Raw genomic sequence first — 19,729 nt, 5'->3', positions numbered from 1 at the left:
ATATATATATATATATATATATATATATATATATATATATATATATATATACGTGTGTGTGTATATATATATGTGTGTGTTAGTGCATATATATATATATATATATATATATATATATACATATATATAAATATATGTATATATATATATATATATATATATATATATACATATATATAAATATATATATATGTATATATATATATATATATATATATATATATATATATATATATATATACATATATATATATATATATATATATATATATATATAGATATATATATATATATATATATATATATATATATATATATATATATATATATATATATAAATAAACTTAAACATAAATAATTTAAGCCGATAGCTTTATTTCTTGAATTACCGATAACTATTGAACTATTTATTAAAGGTAAAAGAGTATAAAATTATTAAATACAGCAAATATTAAAAGAGTTTTTACTATGAACTCTTACTGGCTAATAAATAATGGTACCTATTATGCATATTTTTTAATTTACGGAAAAGGAATAACTCATTTATGCTGCAAAAGCCAAGCTGTTGACAATCTTATTAGCCATTTAGAAGCACTTGGACATGTATGTAGTGAACAAATAGCTTCAGGTGCTTTAATTTGTCCTTTAAATTTGAAGTTCTTTAAAATGTCAAACTTTCTAAAAACAAATATTTTTCTAGAAAACAATTTAATGATTTTTTTACTTTTTTAGGCTTCCTCAAAAATAAAATGAAGAGAGAAAACATTAAACGTGGTGAAAATTTTCCACTTAAGACATTTGGAAATACATTATATGTTGTTGTTGGAAGACCAGATACAAAATCTAAAAGAGTATCGCCTAAAAAGTTATCCTTTGATGTTATAATGGAACTATCAAACTCCTTAAACTCATCCAAAAGAAAAACAAAGATTCTTTGCAGTAACTTGCGTGAAAACCTTGGTAAAACTATGGCTGGTACCAATATTACGCTTTAAATGGAAGGTTACATGATTCTTTGTCGGAAGTCTATGATTTCAAAACTGAAACATTTATTTCAGGAGATGAAAAGTTAACTCATAGTCTAGTGTTTGTTACCAATACATCAGATCTTATTCTTCATATGATAAAAGAGAGAGGATAGATCCTTACTCCAGTATAGCTAGAATTTCAGTAGATTCAGGACAGGGATTTTTAAAATGTATTTTAAATGTTTTTGATCCTTTGGACAAATATTCAAGCTTAACAAAGCTTGATGATGCTGGTGTAAAAAGATCTATAATTTTGTCTTTGGTGGAAGATGTTTCTGAACACAATGGAAACCTACTCCTAACTCCACTGAGGTTAGAGGATGTTAAATACTCAGTGGCAATTGATCTTAAATGCGGGAATTCTTTATTTGGTCTTAGTAGCCACAGTGGTAAGTTTGCATGTCTTTGGTGTGAGGGTGAATGTTTACTTGAAAGTGGTGAAAAAAGAACGTTTGGATCCATAGACTCTAACTACAAAAAATTTGTTGCTGATGGTTGCAGATATAAGCAAATAAAGGAGTTCAAAAACTGTATCTCTCCAAGAATTTTTTACCTTGATGATCCACCAGAAACATTGGTTGAACATATCATCCCACCTCCAGAGCTTCACCTTTTTATTGGGATCATTTCAATGTTCGTAAAGATTTTACTTTCTCTGTGGCCTGGGTTTGAGTCATGGCTAAAGACTTATTGTATCATGTTTCGAGGCTACCATGGGATTGGATTAGATGGTAAAAATGCACAAAGATTTTAGACAATTTGGATAATCTAGAGATTAACCTAATAAATGCAGCCTCAATTGATCCAAAAATAAGATTGCTTCTTCCAGTTATTAGTTGTACTAGAAAGTTTTCAATTGTAAAAACAGAAGGATTTGGGATGAAAGTTGAAGAGTTCTTGTCTGAATCAATTTTAGATTTCAAAGACTCATTTCAAAAAATGCAATATTGACGTTATAGTAATATTAATTATAAATATAAGCAATTATTACGTATTTGGCTTTATTTATTTTATATAACATATAGTCTATATGTTGTATAATGTCATGTCATATAGTTGTACCATATATGTAAAATATAGTCAAAATAAGTTGTAGAATAAAAATGCGTTGTTTATATTATGGATAAGATATTTTTTAACATTGCAATTACAAATTTAATTTTGTCAAATCTGCAATATTGACATTATGATAATGTCAATTTAAAAAAATATATTTGCTTTATTTATTCTATACAGCTTAATTTACCATCGCAAATTTCAATGTAAACATTTTGTTTGTGCGTGCCAAAATAATTAAAATAACTTTTTATTTGGAAGGTATGTTTGTTAATAATTTTTTTATTATGCTTGTTTGAGAATATGTTTTTACGATCACAGAGATACGTCTGGTAATATTTATAAGATTTAAAAAAATAGTTTAACGTTGGCCTAAACACTTTTTTAAGTCATACAATCAATGGTGGAAGAGAATTGCCATAACATTTTTACAAATTTTTATAACATAAGTTCCGAAAATGAATAGGATCTGTACCGAGAAGGGCTTATTGATGTTGTCTATAAAGAGAAAAAGTACGCTACAGAGGTCCAAAGGCTGCATCTTTAAAGTTTTATGTAGCGGTGAGCTCTGATAAAAAAAATTATATGTTTTAATGCCTAATAATGTCATTATTAAATGTACTTTCAATAAGCGAGAAATGGGTAAGAAGAATCAGACAACTTAAGCTCATTGGAAAGACCCCAGTAGTGTGTGAGAAAAGAAAAGGTATAACCTATTACTTACCACAAGAGATTCACTAATCTGTATCTGAGCATGACAAATCATTTTCCTTAAAATGCTCACACAATAGTGACTAAAAACAAATTATTTGTCAGCACAAACAAACAAAACAATAACAAAAGAAAGTGCAATATGATCTAATTGCTTTAAAGCATAAGACATCTGATGCTGCTAAAAATGTTTTATCAAAGGTAAAAAGGTTGGAAAAAAAAACAAGATCTATTTCCAAATAAGTACGTTATTTCAATTTGTATATGGAAAATAAAACAAAGTATATGTAGAGGGCTATTCTATCATAAAAAGTTTGCTTCCCCCTCCGCATTCTTCATGTTTAAGACACAGGCTGTTCAACCACCTACAGATTCAGCCTTTCTAGTTGTGAAGTACCAATAAAAAAAGTATATATATATATATATATATATATATATATATATATATATATATATATATATATATATATATATATATATATATATATATATATATATATATATATATATATATATATATATATATATATATATATATATATATATATATATATATATATATATTCGACGTTGAGAAGATAATGAACTTCATCCCAGTATATTACATCAAGAGTACTTCAACAATATTAGAAGTTGGCCAACAACTGAAGCCGAAATTGCTGAGTGACTTTAATCCAGAATTGAGTAACGATGATTAGCTGTTATAGCAATTTTTTTTTAATGTTTGTTATTTTTTGCTTAAAAATATTTTGAAATATTTACTAAATAGGTTCAATATGTGTTGCATTCATGAATAAAAGTATAATGAGTCACTAAAACTTGATATTTTATTTTCTTTCGAATGTTTTACTTTATTATTTTTAAATTTTTGTTCAAAGGGCAAGCTTTAGATATTTTTGCATTTAATTACTTAAAAAGAACTGCACTAAATTTTATGCAAACTTTACCAATATTATAAAACAGTAACTTTTACTTACTTAATAAATTAATGTTCAGAAATTTTTTTAATAGGAAGTTTTTTTGATAAGAAATTGTTTTTATTTTTTGAAAAATTTGTTTTTTGTGACTTACACCCTTGTAACAAAAACCAATTCAAATGTGAACGAATGTAAACAAAAATAGTAAACTAAATAATAATAATATTGTAAATCAAGGAATGATGTTTAACAAAAAAACAATACTTAATTAAATAATGCATTATATAAATGATAATTATAAAAGTAAAAATATTATTATTTTTTAAATGTAATTTGTATTTACAAATGACCAATAGCAAATAATAAAAATACAAATAATCCAACAAAAATCTTTTTTTATCTTATAGTCCTTTTTTTACTTCTTCTCTTTCATTTAGTTTGATGAAGACTTGATTATACATATTGAAGGTATGCTAAAGTTTGATTATACATATTGAAGGTATGCTAAAGTTTGATTATATATATTGAAGGTATGCTAAAGTTTGATTATACATATTGAAGGTATGCTAAAGTTTGATTATACATATAGAAAGTAACTAAATGTATTTCCTCTATTAAGACAAACCTATTTGCCTAAGTATTTAATTTTACCTGCTATTCCAAATCTTTTTCATGGCTTAAATTTAACTTTACCTATATACGAAACTCTTTAGAGTTATTATTTTTTACTCCATAACTTTAAAGTTTAAAAATAATAATAATAATGGTCCAAATTATAAATGTCATTAGGTCAATATATCTTTTAGATTATTGTATGTTTTACTTGTAAAATTTTCAGAGATAAGCTTGTTGGCACATTTATAACTTTACAAATAATAATTTTTAAATTGCTAAATATTCATTTCATATATGTTCATTATTTTGATATATGCTCATCATTTTCATGCCTTTAATTAAAAGTTTAGTATGCTGCCCAACAGTGTAAGATTGACATAAAAGTGTAAGAGTTTATTGATTGGTGTCATATCTATCTGATGGCCTATGATGTCATATTTAAATTATATTGATTGGTGTCATATTTCATTTATTAAACAGATTAATGAATGTTCTGTAGTAAAACTATTTTAAAAGTCTATATTGAAACTTATGTTTTTGCATTTTTTTATAAAAAATTTTATTTTATGAAAATAATTTATTAATACACTTGTTATGACTTTTGTGATTAATAAGATAAAGTCTATTATGCATAAATATATTCTAAAATTTTTAAAAAGTATGAAATAATGAATTATATATTGAAATCATTCTTTTTCTGTGACTGTTCCCAAATGCTCCAAAAACTCTTATTCCTCTAGTTTTTTTCGTCGAACATCAGTTCTTTAGAATTCGCTTCCTTCATCTTGCTTTACTGATTCATATAGTTTGCAATCCTTTAAGTTGTTTGTCAATCGTTATCTTGCCCTACAATCTTTTTCTGTTCTCTTATAGTAACTTCCATCTCTAATTAGTGGTTGCTTTCAGCCTTGTTGGAAGCGAAGATGTTAAAAAAAAAAATCATCATATATTAGAAATTTCATATCATATGTTACATAGAAATATTTCTTACATGATGTATTTCTAGGCTAACATTAACGCACAATTACAACCCTAGAAATGCATAGTTTAATTTTTTTTTTTTCAGATTGTAACATAAAATTTCGTAACTATATTTATTTATAGGCTATAATTGAAGAACTTAAAGTGTTAATTTAACTTGAGAATTTTTATACAAAAGTTTTAAATCCTGTTGGGTTCAGTTTTTGTGAAATGTGATTTTAATAGTTTATTTGTATGATATTTATAACTTTTTAATCCATAAAAATAAATGACTTTTATTATCAAGTTTTACAAAAAAAAAACAATAAAAATTGCTGCTGTTATTGTTGCTAAGTAGTTCTAAATTACACTAATAAAAAATAACACATAATAACCGTTAATACTTTTTTATAAAAAGATATGTCGCCAGATTTTAATGTGTAATGATTACTTAAGAAACCTGAAGAAAAAAACTGTTTGAAATCCGGAGATTTCCGTAAACTGCTCAAAATATTTAATTGAATTTTATTAGGATCTAGTACACTATGAGGCAGTTTGAATTTTTACAATGAGATACGCAAAGAAAAAGTGCCGTTTGGTATGCTAAGTTATTCGTTTTACATTATATCTCAGTCAGAGACTTAGCATGAGATAAAAAGACCGCTTCATTCGAGTTCTAATTATAGCTTGCCAATATGCAAAGTTATTAGCCAACTACAAGGCAATCATAATAAAGATGGAGACCTAGGGGTTCACATACTTCAAAAATAAATATTTAAGATAAATGAGCGAAAACAATTATGCTTAATAAATGCAAACTATGATTGTATTTTTTATATAAAGTAATGAATGAAAAAAAGAAAATTTGGTGCATTGCTGTCCACCTTGTTGCTAAACCATTGTCCACCTTGTGGGTTAACCATTGTCTAACTTGTTACTAAACCATTGTCCACCTTGTGGGTTAACCATTGTCTAACTTTTGGCTAAACCATTGTCCACCTTGTGGTTAAACCATGTTTTTTAAAGCAATTATTAAAAATATTGCTTTAAAAACAAACAAGAAGAAAAAGACAGTTAAGTATTGCCGGTAACAATAACATTAGCACACTAAACTGCAATAACTTTCAAAAAATATACAATAATAATTCTTTTTTTGACATTGTTTTAACTAAAATATATTGCTGTAGTCAATAAACCAACTCGAGTGAATAAAACCTAAAAAATTAAACTCGAGTGAATAAAACTGCAATGCATTATATACTTATTAAGGCTTACTTAAAAACTTCATTTGTGTTAGGTGTGTTCGAGACAAATATAAGCGATGATTCCTTGATATTCTTGTCCTTATGAATAAATAAAAACTAAAACTAAATTATTTAGTAATCTTTGGATAAAACCTTATTTAGCAATCCTTGGACGGATAAAACCTTGGATAAAATATTTGGATGGATAAAACCTTGGATAAAATCTTGGATAAAATCCTTGAATAAAATATTCCAATAGTAAACAAAATCTTTAAAACTAATTCCAATAAAAATATAAAAGAAAAAGCTTTTCATTTTATTTAGGTGCCCCAAGAAGTCCTTTCGGTCTTATCACAGAGCACCGCGGATGAGCATTTAAATGGAAGTTCACGCCTCTTTCCTCCTTCTTTATTTCAAATCAAAACAAACAAAAAAAACATAAAACGATTGTTCTACATAGAAAACTCTTTTTAAAATAATGATTGGCTCTAAACTTAAAGTTTAAACCTGCAAGAAACTTCTCAATTTATAAAAATAATTTGATGTATATATAATAATATTCAAGATGAACTAAAACTTTTGTAGTATCTTCCTTTTTAATTTGTTTATTACTTGTTATAATTTCAGGCAATTTTAGAGGAAATTATTTTGCACATGTTTCTTTTTATTAGCAAGGTTTCAATAACATGCTTCATTGATTACTCCGTAACTTTTTATCTGTTATAAGAAAATACAATGAAGCTTTGTCCATCACGCTGTTTTTGATCCCTCCCTCTTCCCCCTCCCTCTCCCCCCGTCACAGCTTTGTAGCTCTTTAGTAACAAGTCCTGTATGAGTCATCACATAACACGAATCCCTCCCCCCTTTCCCTAGAGTGTGACATAATTTATGGACGATCCCTAATTAACGGTGTCAAATACTTTAAAATAAATTTATAAATACTCTGAAAATAAAACTGTTCTTTTATTGTCAAAATCATTTGTTTAATCAACTATTGTGATAATTGCATGTTTAGCTGAATAATTTTTTAAAATCGAAATTGCTTTTGACAATTTGTAAAATAATCAGATATTTTAGTTTAAATTACCCAATTGAAGAATTTTGAAATTATATTTTAAAATATTATTTTAATGATTTTTTCAAGTTCTTAACAATCAAATTTTTCAAATATTCTCTATATGTAATTACTTACTACTTAAAAATATCGGAGCATAAGTTTTCACAGGATTTATTTACACATAATATTATACTTAGTTTTTTTATGAACCGTTGGATCTTTATAAAAAGATTAAAATAGTATTTTGCCTTTAACACCACAAATTTTTATAATTATTCTAAAAGTACACGTATGAAATCAGATAATTTAAAATGTAAGCATGTTGTTTCATCATTGGTGTGGATGCTGTTTCATCATTGGAGTGGATGCTGTTTCATCATTGGTGGGGATGCTGTTTCTTCATTGGAGTGGATGCTGTTTATTTATGTATAATTAGAAAACTCAATTTTACAAGGTTTTGTCCAAATAAAATGTTTTTATATTGAAAAGGGTATATATTCAAATATTGTTGAGTATATACTCTTGAACAACAAATGGGTCCCTAACTTAAATAAAAAAAGTTTTTCAAAAGTATATCTTGTTGGATCTCAAAATGAAGTAAAGCTATATAAAAATTTCAGCAGCTGTGGCAGCAGTGGTAGTGCACTTGCCTCGGAAATAAAGGATCCATGGTTCAAACCCCACCTCTGGGCAAGTTTTGCGACATCAGTTAGGAGAGAGGTGTGAACTTCCAATTAAATGCTCATCTGCGGTGCTCTGTGATAAGACCGTAAGGGATTCTTGGGGCACCTAAATAACGTTAAAAAAAAAAATTAAAAATTTCAAAAATAATAATCGTTTTATAAAACAATTTCTTTTTTTTAACTTTACTAAATAGATAATGAAATTTATTAACTGCAAAAAAAATGTTTTTCCAATGTTTTTTTATAAAATGATCTTTTGTTTTGTTTTGAAAAACTATGCTTTATTTGACTTAGTAATAGAGTCTAGGGCGGGTCTGGTTCCAGACCCGGCCCAGAAATTCCAAAATAAGAACAAAAACAGTCCGTAGTATTTCTGAATGGTATTACTAAGGTATTAGGTGCATGTGTTGTCATGGCCGCAAACAGGTAAAACTGAAGTAGTTTTTTTCAGCTTTCAAAAAAATATTTAAAAATCTAAGCTGCTTTTGGGTCTAAAATAACGGGATCCGGACCCGGTTTGAACGGGTAAGGTCAGGTCTTTGTTTAGGGTAAGGTCTGGTCTTTGTTTAGATCTAACTCATTAACAGCCCTACATATGACACCATTATCTTGGTGTCTCATGGCGAATTTTTTTCATCATAACCATATTCATTTTTGTTACTGCTAGTTTTCTTGTTATTGTGAAAAAAAAATTTTTAAATTACATAAATGTAGGGTATCCTTCTATTTGAGCACGTTTCACAGAAACTATATTTACTATTATTGTAAAAATTTATATATAGAAAGAGAGAAAATTTATTTAGAAAAGCATGGTAAACAAAAAGCTAGCACGTTATTAAAAAACTTAATTGTTAATTAAAAATTTTAAATCGTTATTTAAAAAACTTAATCGTTTTTGTGCTGTTTGTCTCAAAAGCGCATGGGTTTGTCGATACGGTTAAAATTACCTTTCAATTGCGTTTCACAAAACCCCTACAGAAACATTCCGATGTCTAAGAGTCGTTTTCATTTATATATTATTTTTTACTCTTTTTTTTACAAATGACCAAGGCAAAAAAAAAAAACACTTTTCAGAAAATTTCAAATAAATTCGAGAAATACTTCAGAAATGACAGCTTTTTAAAAACATGTCTCGTAAATAATGCTCGACACGGGGTGAATAGAGTTATCAATTAAACTTTTAGAAGCTGTCTTTACCGTAGCTATAAAGTCTTAAAATCAAAGTCTTTTCATTACATATTCAACTCTATGGTTAACTGAACCTGCAGATATAAAGGATCAAAATAAAATACTTTTGATTTCCTTGGTTTCTGTTGAGTTTGTTTATGTTAGATAAATAATAAAAAAATAAAGCTAGGATTTATTTTACCTGTTGCAATTATCAAATATAATTTTACTTTGATATTTAAGTTCTGTTAAAACATATGACATATTAAAACCATATCCTGTTGAGAGAGACAGGTTGTTTAAGCCTGTTTTGCTTTTTTTTAATAGAAGATTAGCTTGCTTATTTCCGCAAGGCATTGCATGCTTTAGGGTAATAAACAAGTTAATCTGCTTTTTATTTCGAGTAGTTTTTTACATTTCAAATAGTTTTCCATTATAAAACATAGAAATCACAATCCAAAATATAAAAATATGATAAAAATTTAAAGTAAAGGTCGTAAACAAGAGGAGTCGTAAAGAAAGTAAGGTCTTGTCGCTGAGAATCTTGAAACGATTAAAGTGCTAAAAAAAAAAAAAAAAAGATATTTAAAAACATTTTTCTTACTTTTATTTTTTTCATTTTTATAGAAGAAAAATGACAAATCTGTTACTTTACATAGTTCAAAGAACATTAAAGGCGTTAAGTTGAAATAAATTTAGTGCGTTTATTTTCTTCATTGAGTCGTTGAGTAAAATATCACGAAAATTTTATCAAACATGTTAAATGCTTCTAATGCTACTAAATTCAAGTTTTCTTTTAATTGGTAGTTGCCAATGAAATTTCAATGCAATTAATTTGTAGTAGTCCATGCAAATTTTAATTATATTTGAAAATTTCATCAATACAAGCGCCTTAAAGTTTTGTAGGATTTACTGTATTTATATAGTCTTTAGATTCCTATTGGAAATAATATATAATATATATAATAACTTAATATCATATATAATATGGGTACTTTCTATCTTACCTCATTCAACAAACTTTTTGTTAAATTAATTGAAGCTCTTTAAGAGGTTGTTTTTGTTTTTTGTAGCTTTTACGTAAGTGAATCTAACATTCAAATTTTTACATAAATGAATCTGACATAAACATTTTTACATAAGTGAATCTGATATAAAAATTTTTGACAATTTTCAAATACAACTATGAGAAAAAAATTTATTTATCGCTGGCTGGAATAGTGAGAGATTTGAAACGTTTCTACATTTTCGATTTTTTACAAAGTGAATTTTCTTTTTCGTAAATCTTTTTTTTTGATTTTTGATGTTGTGTATATATGACTTGTTATACCCAACGATAGTCCAAAAAGCAAATGTGACTAAATAAATGATTTTGCGTATCTTATCTTGATTGCTGTCAACCGATAAGTACAAAATAAAAACTTTGTAGGTATGAAATCAAAACACGATAATATGAAATCACACTCGATAATATGAAACCGCACACGATACTTTAATCAATAAAAATTTAATGATACAATTCTTTTTCTTTATAATTCTAGTTTAAAAACCAATTTCTCACGTTGATGTAGTTGAGAAAACTTCATTAAATAATTTAAGGAATGACATTTTTTTGTTTGTGCCGGATTTCTTTCTCCATAAGAGTTTCTGCTAGGTTACTTTTCTGCTTGTATTTTTCCTGGTTCAAAAGTCTATTACATTTTATAAAACCTTCTATCTTTTCTGCTTGCATTTTTCCTGGTTCAAAAGTCTATTAGATTTTATAAAACCTTCTATATTTTCTGCTGCATTTTTCTTGGTTCAAAAGTCTATTACATTTTATAAAACCTTCTATCTTTTCTGCTTGTATTTTTTCTGGTTCAAAAGTCTATTAGATTTTATAAAACCTTCTAAATGCAAACGTTTTTTCTAATTTATTAGATTCCATGCTTCCATGCATTCATGCTTATAAGATTCCATGTTTTCGTTCTGATGATGCAAATAATTAAGTATGTTTTAATATATATTATTTTAACTTTAATATATATTTATTTCACTTAAAAATTTTTATTAGTTACACTTTTAAAGAACTCAGTTTAACAATTCAACAGTTCAGTTTAACACATTTTGTAACAGTTTAACAATTCAACACATTAACAACTCAGTTTACAATTTAACAACTCAGTTTAACAATTCAACAATTCAGTTTTTTTAATACATTTTTTTACTAAATTTTATCTTTGTAGTCATCGATTTATTCAAATATTAAAAACTTTGTCAGATAATCAATTCAAAGACATCACAAAATTTTAGGGATTTATTTAGACATTGTTAAAGCTTATTCATCGGGAACAGATTCAGCATTATGACACGTACGGCTCTGTCAGCATATATTGGCTCTAAAATTATTCTGTCTATGACGATAGTATATGCTTAAAAACACGTCCCAGACGTTTGTACTTAAGTATTAGCTTACAACGTGAATTAAATGTCGTTAGTACTGTTATGAATAAAGTAATGTAAATATTGTTATGAATAAAGTATTGTTAATACTGTAATGAATAAAATATTGTTAATATTTTTATGAACACAATAATGTTAATATTTTTATAAGATGTTGTTACTTTTTCTTTTTCTATTTACTTTTGTTTAATTAATATATGTAACGTATAATATAGGGTTTAATAACTCAACTCTTTATTCTCTCTCTTTTGTTCGTTTATCGTCCATTCATTCTCTCTCTTTTTTTGTTTCTCAACCGTTCATTCTCTCTCTTGTTTTTTGTTTCTCATCGATTCATTCTCTTTCTTTTTTTCGTGTTTGTTTGTCGTACTCATTTAATATTTTTGTTCTGATTCCAATTTTTTTTGTATTATTATTCTTATTACTTTTTTTATTATTACTTGTATTATTGTAGTTTACTCTCCTAACCTAACTCTATCCCTTACCCTAACCTTTACCCTAACCCTGACCTGAACCCTGACCCTAACCCTGACTGAAACCTTGACCCTAACCCTGACTCTCTTTATTATTCCCTTGTCCTAATTTAATAATATGAGAGACATTTTGTTTAATTTCAAATCTTTATGGTTAAATCAATAAATAAAAAAGATATATATTGTTAAAAATGGATAAATTATTGTTAATATTTTTATGAACAAGATATTGTTAATATTATACCTTGTAAATACATATAATAAGTATGTTAGGGTAAAACTATAATTAGTTTTACCCTTGCAAATATCGAATAAATGTTTTTCTCTTATTTTTTATATTTATTGTTATTTTTTTTTTGAAGCTAAATTACAATTTTAAATGTGAAACCAATGTATGTACTTGAACTTTTCTATCATTTAAATAGATTTAAAAATTCAAATAATAAAAAGGTATACAAACTGGCAATGTTGATAAATATACGATGAATAAAATATACTCATATAACAGTATATGTTTTTTACTTTTTATTTACTTTTTTACAGGTTTTTTGTCCATTATACAAATTGCAATTTCCATTCAAACAATGAAAGAAAAACTGTGAACTTCTGCTGAAATTTTTTTTATCGTGGTCATACTATATCAACTATCATATCAATATCGTGGTCATACTATATCAACTATCATATCAACTATCATATCAACTAGTGAACAAAAATCTAAGATTTGAAATTATTTTTTTTATTAAAGTTTTAAGTTTTGTACTAAAAAGAAAAAAAAAATGAAAAAAATAGTATTTCAGATAATGAGTACTGAGTTTCAAGAACACTGAGTTGAATTGAATGACCCAGAAATAAAACAAAAATTGAATGACCCAGAAATAAAACAACTTTTTAATGCGTTTGACCAAAACTGGATATTAAATACAAATGAAAAAATAATTATTTAACAATAAAATATAAATTTACAATAGGATTGAAATAAAGACATTTTAAAAAATAGTTATTTGCATCATATTATAATATATTACAGGGAACACAAGAAGTGGTTTATTATAGTAGGTAAATGGTCCGCGTTTTTATCTCGTGCGTCATTCCGCGAACGTTTTGTTTTTTTCATAAACTTAACATCGTAACTCGATTATTGGATTACACATGACAGAATTAAAGTTTTTAAAGTCAATCGGCTTTTTTTTATTAGCTAAACGTATAATTAAAGTATTTTTAAAAATATTAGTTATAATTTCTATTATGATTATTTTTATTTTTAAGAAGAAAATCAAAAGAAAAAAAATTTAAAACAATGCAATAAATAATATTTATATTATTTAAATACCTTTAATGCAATAGAATAATTACACCTATCATTTCTAAAAATATATGACAGTTTATGAAAATTTATGACAGTTTATGATATAACTACTTATCTAAATGATTTTATTTAAAGCAAAAAACTCAAATAAACCCTAACACCTTTATAAGATTTATAAATAAACTATGAAATTTTAATTAATAAATTTTAATTTTCTATTTACTGCAGTCTTTTTATAGGCGTATCCATTAACAGCAGACGACCGTTGTTGTGTACATTTTTAACATTGATCACAATATTAAAAAATAATAATACAACGACAATAACACTAAAAATAAAAAAAAATTATTTTAATATTTTATGTGCTAAATTCTTCCGAGATTAAATTTATTACACGGTTTATTTAAAGAGAGCTTCTATAATCTATAAATACCATTTGTTTTAAACACCTTTCGCTGAAAGTTATTTTCAAGCGCAGAGATGCACATTTCAAAAAGATTCTTGTAAACTAACTGTAGGAGGCAAAAAAAATTTTATAATTAAAATATTTTTATTGAGCCCCCGTGTGAACTTTAAAAGTTTAGACTAAAACAATGTTGTTAAAAATGTGTAAAACTACATTATAACATAAAAGGATAAAAAGCCTTAATAAATATGTACGTCAAATTAATTAAAGTAAATATTTGTATCTATAATTTGAGCATTTGTCATTCATATAAACTAACAACCTCCGTTAAATATAAAAAAAAAAGTTAATAAAGATAAACAAACAAATAAAACAAAAAAAAATAAGATATCGAACTTGATGTTCATTATGAAACAATTACTTCTCAGCTTTAGGAATTTCTTTTTTTACTACACGACATTATCATGTCTAAATTTTTTGTTTTTTATTGCACTTTGAAGGATTTTAACAACACTTTTTTATTTAATTAGTTATTTTGGTGCTCCTAAAAGTTCTAATGAACTTATCAAAAAGCACCACGGAGTAGCATTTAACGAGGAATTTTACAACTTTCTCCTTACCAATGATGCATATGTAGCCAGAAATCTAACCACTACACCACAGCATCTAACCACTACACCACAGCATCTAACCACTACACCACAGCATCTAACCACTACACCACAGCTGCTTTCATACCTGCACTTTTTGTATATTTAAAAGTTTTTTATAGTTAAAGTCAGCGGTCTGCTATTCCACATTAAAACTTTTTTATTTTTTTTCATTTATTCTTAAAAATATATCATTTAAGATGAATTATACGTTCCATTATAAAGAAATTTAAGCTTTTATGGTATAGGGTAAATAATGTCATCCATAGCAACACCTTAGCAACTGTTTCAGCTTTTTGTGTCTGCCCGTTTATCGACACAAAACTTTTAATTTGAACTGCAAAATGCATTTTTCCCTTTATTTGCTTTGTTTGACGGCATTCTGCTTTTTACAAGTTATAGTTTTAATTTTACTGATGACATTTATGAAGAAGTAATGTTGTTTATGTTGTGTTGATGAAATCACTATAGCATCAACGCAGCTGCTATACTGATTTTTTCATACATTTTTTATCTCAGTTATACAAATAACTGCATTTATTATTTGTCTGTTTATAGAGTTATTATATAAAAATAAAATACGATTAAACAGAAAAGTTCTTTTTTCTGTTTCATCTGTTTGATAAAAAATCTTTTACTGCAAAGTTGTCTTCAACTTTTAAGTAAATGCCAAGATTGTAGCGACAAGGTCACTGTCAGTCTTGACCAGATAAAAAAACTGGGACTCTCACATAACCTAAAACTAGAATGTACATCTTGTGATTAGAGTTATAATTTTTCTTGTCTCCTTAGATAAAAAATAAATACATTCAAGAAGTCAATGTATGTGCTGTAAAGTGTTTTCGCCAGATTAGTTTCGCCCTGGAACAACAAAGAGCTGGCGTAAACGGGATAGAGATAAACCTAAGGTACAAAAACTACAAAGCACATTTATATTTGCCTCTAGTTATAAAAGAAGAAATTGAAAGTATCATTAAAGATCTTGGGTCTAAAGATCTTCTAAAAAAGTGCTTACCTGGGTTTACTCAAAATCCAAATGATGCTTTAAATGAAGATATAAAAATTACTTTCTGAAATTACTTTCTGAAATTACTTTCTTAAATTACTTTCTTAAATTACTTTCTTAAGTTACTTTCTTCAATTACTTTCTTGAACTACTTTTTTGAATTACTATCTTAAAACTACTTTCTTGAATTACTATCTTAAATTACTTTTTTAAATTACTTTCTTAAATTACTTTTTTAAATTACTTTCTTAAATTACTTTCTTAAATTACTTTCTTAAATTACTTTCTTAAATTACTTTCTTAAATTACTTTCTTGAATTACTTTCTTGAATTACTATCTTAAATTACTATCTTAAATTACTTTTTTAAATTACTTTCTTAAATTACTTTCTTGAATTACTATCTTAAATTAAAACTACTTTCTTGAATTACTATCTTAAATTACTTTTTTAAATTACTTTCTTAAATTACTTTTTTAAATTACTTTCTTAAATTACTTTTTTAAATTACTTTCTTAAATTACTTTCTTGAATTACTTTCTTGAATTACTTTCTTAAATTACTTTCTTGAATTACTTTCTTGAATTACTATCTTAAATTACTTTCTTGAATTACTTTATTAAATTACTTTTTTAAATTACTTTTTTAAATTACTTTCTTAAATTACTTTCTTAAATTACTTTCTTAAATTACTTTCTTAAATTACTTTCTTAAATTACTTTCTTAAATTACTTTCTTAAATTACTTTCTTAAATTACTTTCTTAAATTACTTTCTTGAATTACTTTCTTAAATTACTTTCTTAAATTACTTTCTTAAATTACTTTCTTAAATTACTTTCTTAAATTACTTTCTTAAATTACTTTCTTAAATTACTTTCTTGAATTACTGTCTTGAATTACTATCTTAAATTACTATCTTAAATTACTTTTTTAAATTACTTTCTTAAATTACTTTCTTGAATTACTATCTTAAATTAAAACTACTTTCTTCAATTACTATATTAATTTACTTTTTAAATTACTTTCTTAAATTACTTTCTTGAATTACTTTCTTGAATTACTATCTTAAATTACTTTCTTGAATTACTTTCTTAAATTACTTTTTTAAATTACTTTTTTAAATTACTTTCTTAAATTACTTTCTTAAATTACTTTCTTAAATTACTTTCTTAAATTACTTTCTTAAATTACTTTCTTAAATTACTTTCTTAAATTATTTTCTTAAATTACTTTCTTGAATTACTTTCTTAAATTACTTTCTTAAATTACTTTCTTAAATTACTTTCTTAAATAACTTTCTTAAATAACTTTCTTTAATTACTTTCTTAAATTACTTTCTTAAATTACTTTCTTAATTTACTTTTTTAAATTACTTTTTTAAATTACTTTCTTAAATTACTTTCTTAAATTACCTTCTTAAATTACTTTCTTAAATTACTTTCTTAAATTACTTTCTTGAATTACTTTCTTAAATTACTTTCTTAAATTACTTTCTTAAATTACTTTCTTAAATTACTTTCTTAAATTACTATCTTAAATTAAAACTACTTTCTTAAAATAATTTCTGAAATTATTTTCTGAAATTACTTTCTGAAATTTTTTCTTAAATTACTTTCCTAAATTATTTTCTTAAATTACTTTCTTAAATTGCTTTCATCATTTATTAGTTTAGAGCAATAGTTGTTTTTATTTCAAGTTTGACATAAAATAAATTTATTGATCTTGGATTACACCTGATATTTGTTTTTATTGAATTTCTAATAATTACGTTTTTAATTGAGTGTGTCAACAAATATATTTTTAAGTGTTTATTTCAAACTTGTTTTGCTTTAATTTGAGAACCAGGCTTCACCTTATAGTTTTAAATGGTTAAACAAATCAGAAAAACGAATTAATGCGTTTTTGAACCTCTTTTAGACTTGGTGAACAGGTCTTGTGCTTACTGGGTTTTTTAGATTAGTTCTATACTATTTCTTATTTATATATATGTTATATATATGTTAAGTTAAAAAAAGAGTTAAATTATGCATAAATGTATGAAACTTTCTTCTTCAAAAATCCAAAATATTTTAATAAAAAGAGTAAAACCGTAGTTAAGTGAAATAATTTTCCTTCTAGCTCAATTTGACAACGGTGTTTAGAACATCAGTTATCTTTTTATAAAGACTGCTTCCTACGTTATCAAAAACACTTGAAAAAAAAACGTTATATTGAAACTGTTCCAGTAAAAATGATTAGAGCTGGCATGTTGCGATGGTCATACAAGTGCTCATTGCAGTATAGATGCAGAGTTTAAATTTGGGTACATGCAACACAATAATAAAATCTGTTCGTTGATTGGTTTGGGTTTGTTTTTATATTTAAGTTTAGACGAAAAAGCCAACGTTCCATTAGGATTAGAAGCTGCAACAAATTTATTTTGATGTCACTTGATTATCAAGAACGTTTGCCCAATCATGCTTTTTTAGTGGCTTCCACACTTAAGCTAAGATCAGTTTTTGTAGTTTGTATTATTGACCAGGACAATTTTGGTAACGCAGTGTCATATTCACGACCAGCATATATTGGTATCTATAAAGCATAATAGCAGCAATGCTTTTACTACCGTAAAATTTGCTCGGTATTTAAGAGCCTCTTGCTTTAATTTAAAACTTCAGTCTTTACATTTTTACTCCAAGAGGTCAGGAAAACCAATATGTGTTGTAATAAATGAGGCCCTGATAAAAAACTTACACATTACATTTGCTTATTGTTATTTTATTTTTTTATCAATAAACACTTAAAAAGTAAACAAGATCGAAATAAAAGAAATACTAGAAAAGAAATTTCCTTAATATAAATAATAGTATATACCTTTTATTTTCACAATAAGAAATATAATTTATGTTGTTTTTTGTACAGAATTCTATTTTGTGACATGCCATATCGAGAGGGGGGGGGGGGGAGATATTAAGCTATAAAATACTATGACAATACTAACCATGACAAAACTAACCATAATCTTATCCCAAAAAAACTAACCATAATCTTATCCCAAAAAAACCATGACAAAACTAACCATAATCTTATCGCAAAAAAACGCAACCAAGCATGTGATTATTTATAATTGAGTTATTAAAGTCTTGCGCTTCGAGTAAACTTGAATACTTGATGTTATCGAAGTTTTCTTAGCGATACTTTTTATGCTTTTGATTTTTAACTTTAGAGTCCCGTAGCATCTGGTGGATGGTAAATGCTACTAATTCTTATATTTTGTTTTATTGAAACCGCGGACTTGTTTACTGATTCTTCTTTCAAAGATTATACAATATAAGTAATGTATTTGTTTCAAAATTAGATACCTTTGCCTTCAATGCAATATTTAGTTTAATTAGATAAGAGCAATTTATCATTTATCGCTTTTTAAATTAAACCAAGTTTTAGTCATGACAAATATATCTGGATTATCTGATCTGCTATTTCTAACAAAAGCAAATTTATCGTTTGTAAAGTTTCATTTGCGCATCTACAACTTATTTGATACTTGAATGTTGAATCACATGACACTTGTGATTGAACTAAATGCTGCAGTGGATAAATTTCCTTAATATGAAAATGACGGTTGGTTCTATAAAATTAAAAATCTTGTCAAAAAAATGCACAGTGAAGTTCGATTAATAAATAATAAATTAAATAGACAAATACTACTACGCTATTAAAAATTTCAAAGGTCTAAATTTCATAAAAAGAAACTAGCAACTGTCACCATATTAACTTGTAGATCCACAAGCTAATGTACAGCTTTGAAAAAATGCATCTTTAGCTGCGTCTTTTAACAAACTGATAATTAACTTCATTCATTTATTTAAACACTTTAGGTAGGACATTTTTTTAATTGTTCAATATTTTTCATGTTTTTAAAAGCAAAAAACAAATTTATAACTGGGTTGTTATTTTAATATTATATTGCTCCGAATTTGTATTCAAATGAAATTTATTTATAGTATTTAAATGAAATTTATATTT

Source organism: Hydra vulgaris, chromosome 05, assembly GCF_038396675.1.
Source record: "Hydra vulgaris chromosome 05, alternate assembly HydraT2T_AEP".
Lineage (NCBI taxonomy): Eukaryota > Metazoa > Cnidaria > Hydrozoa > Anthoathecata > Hydridae > Hydra > Hydra vulgaris.
This window is presented reverse-complemented; position numbering follows the sequence as displayed.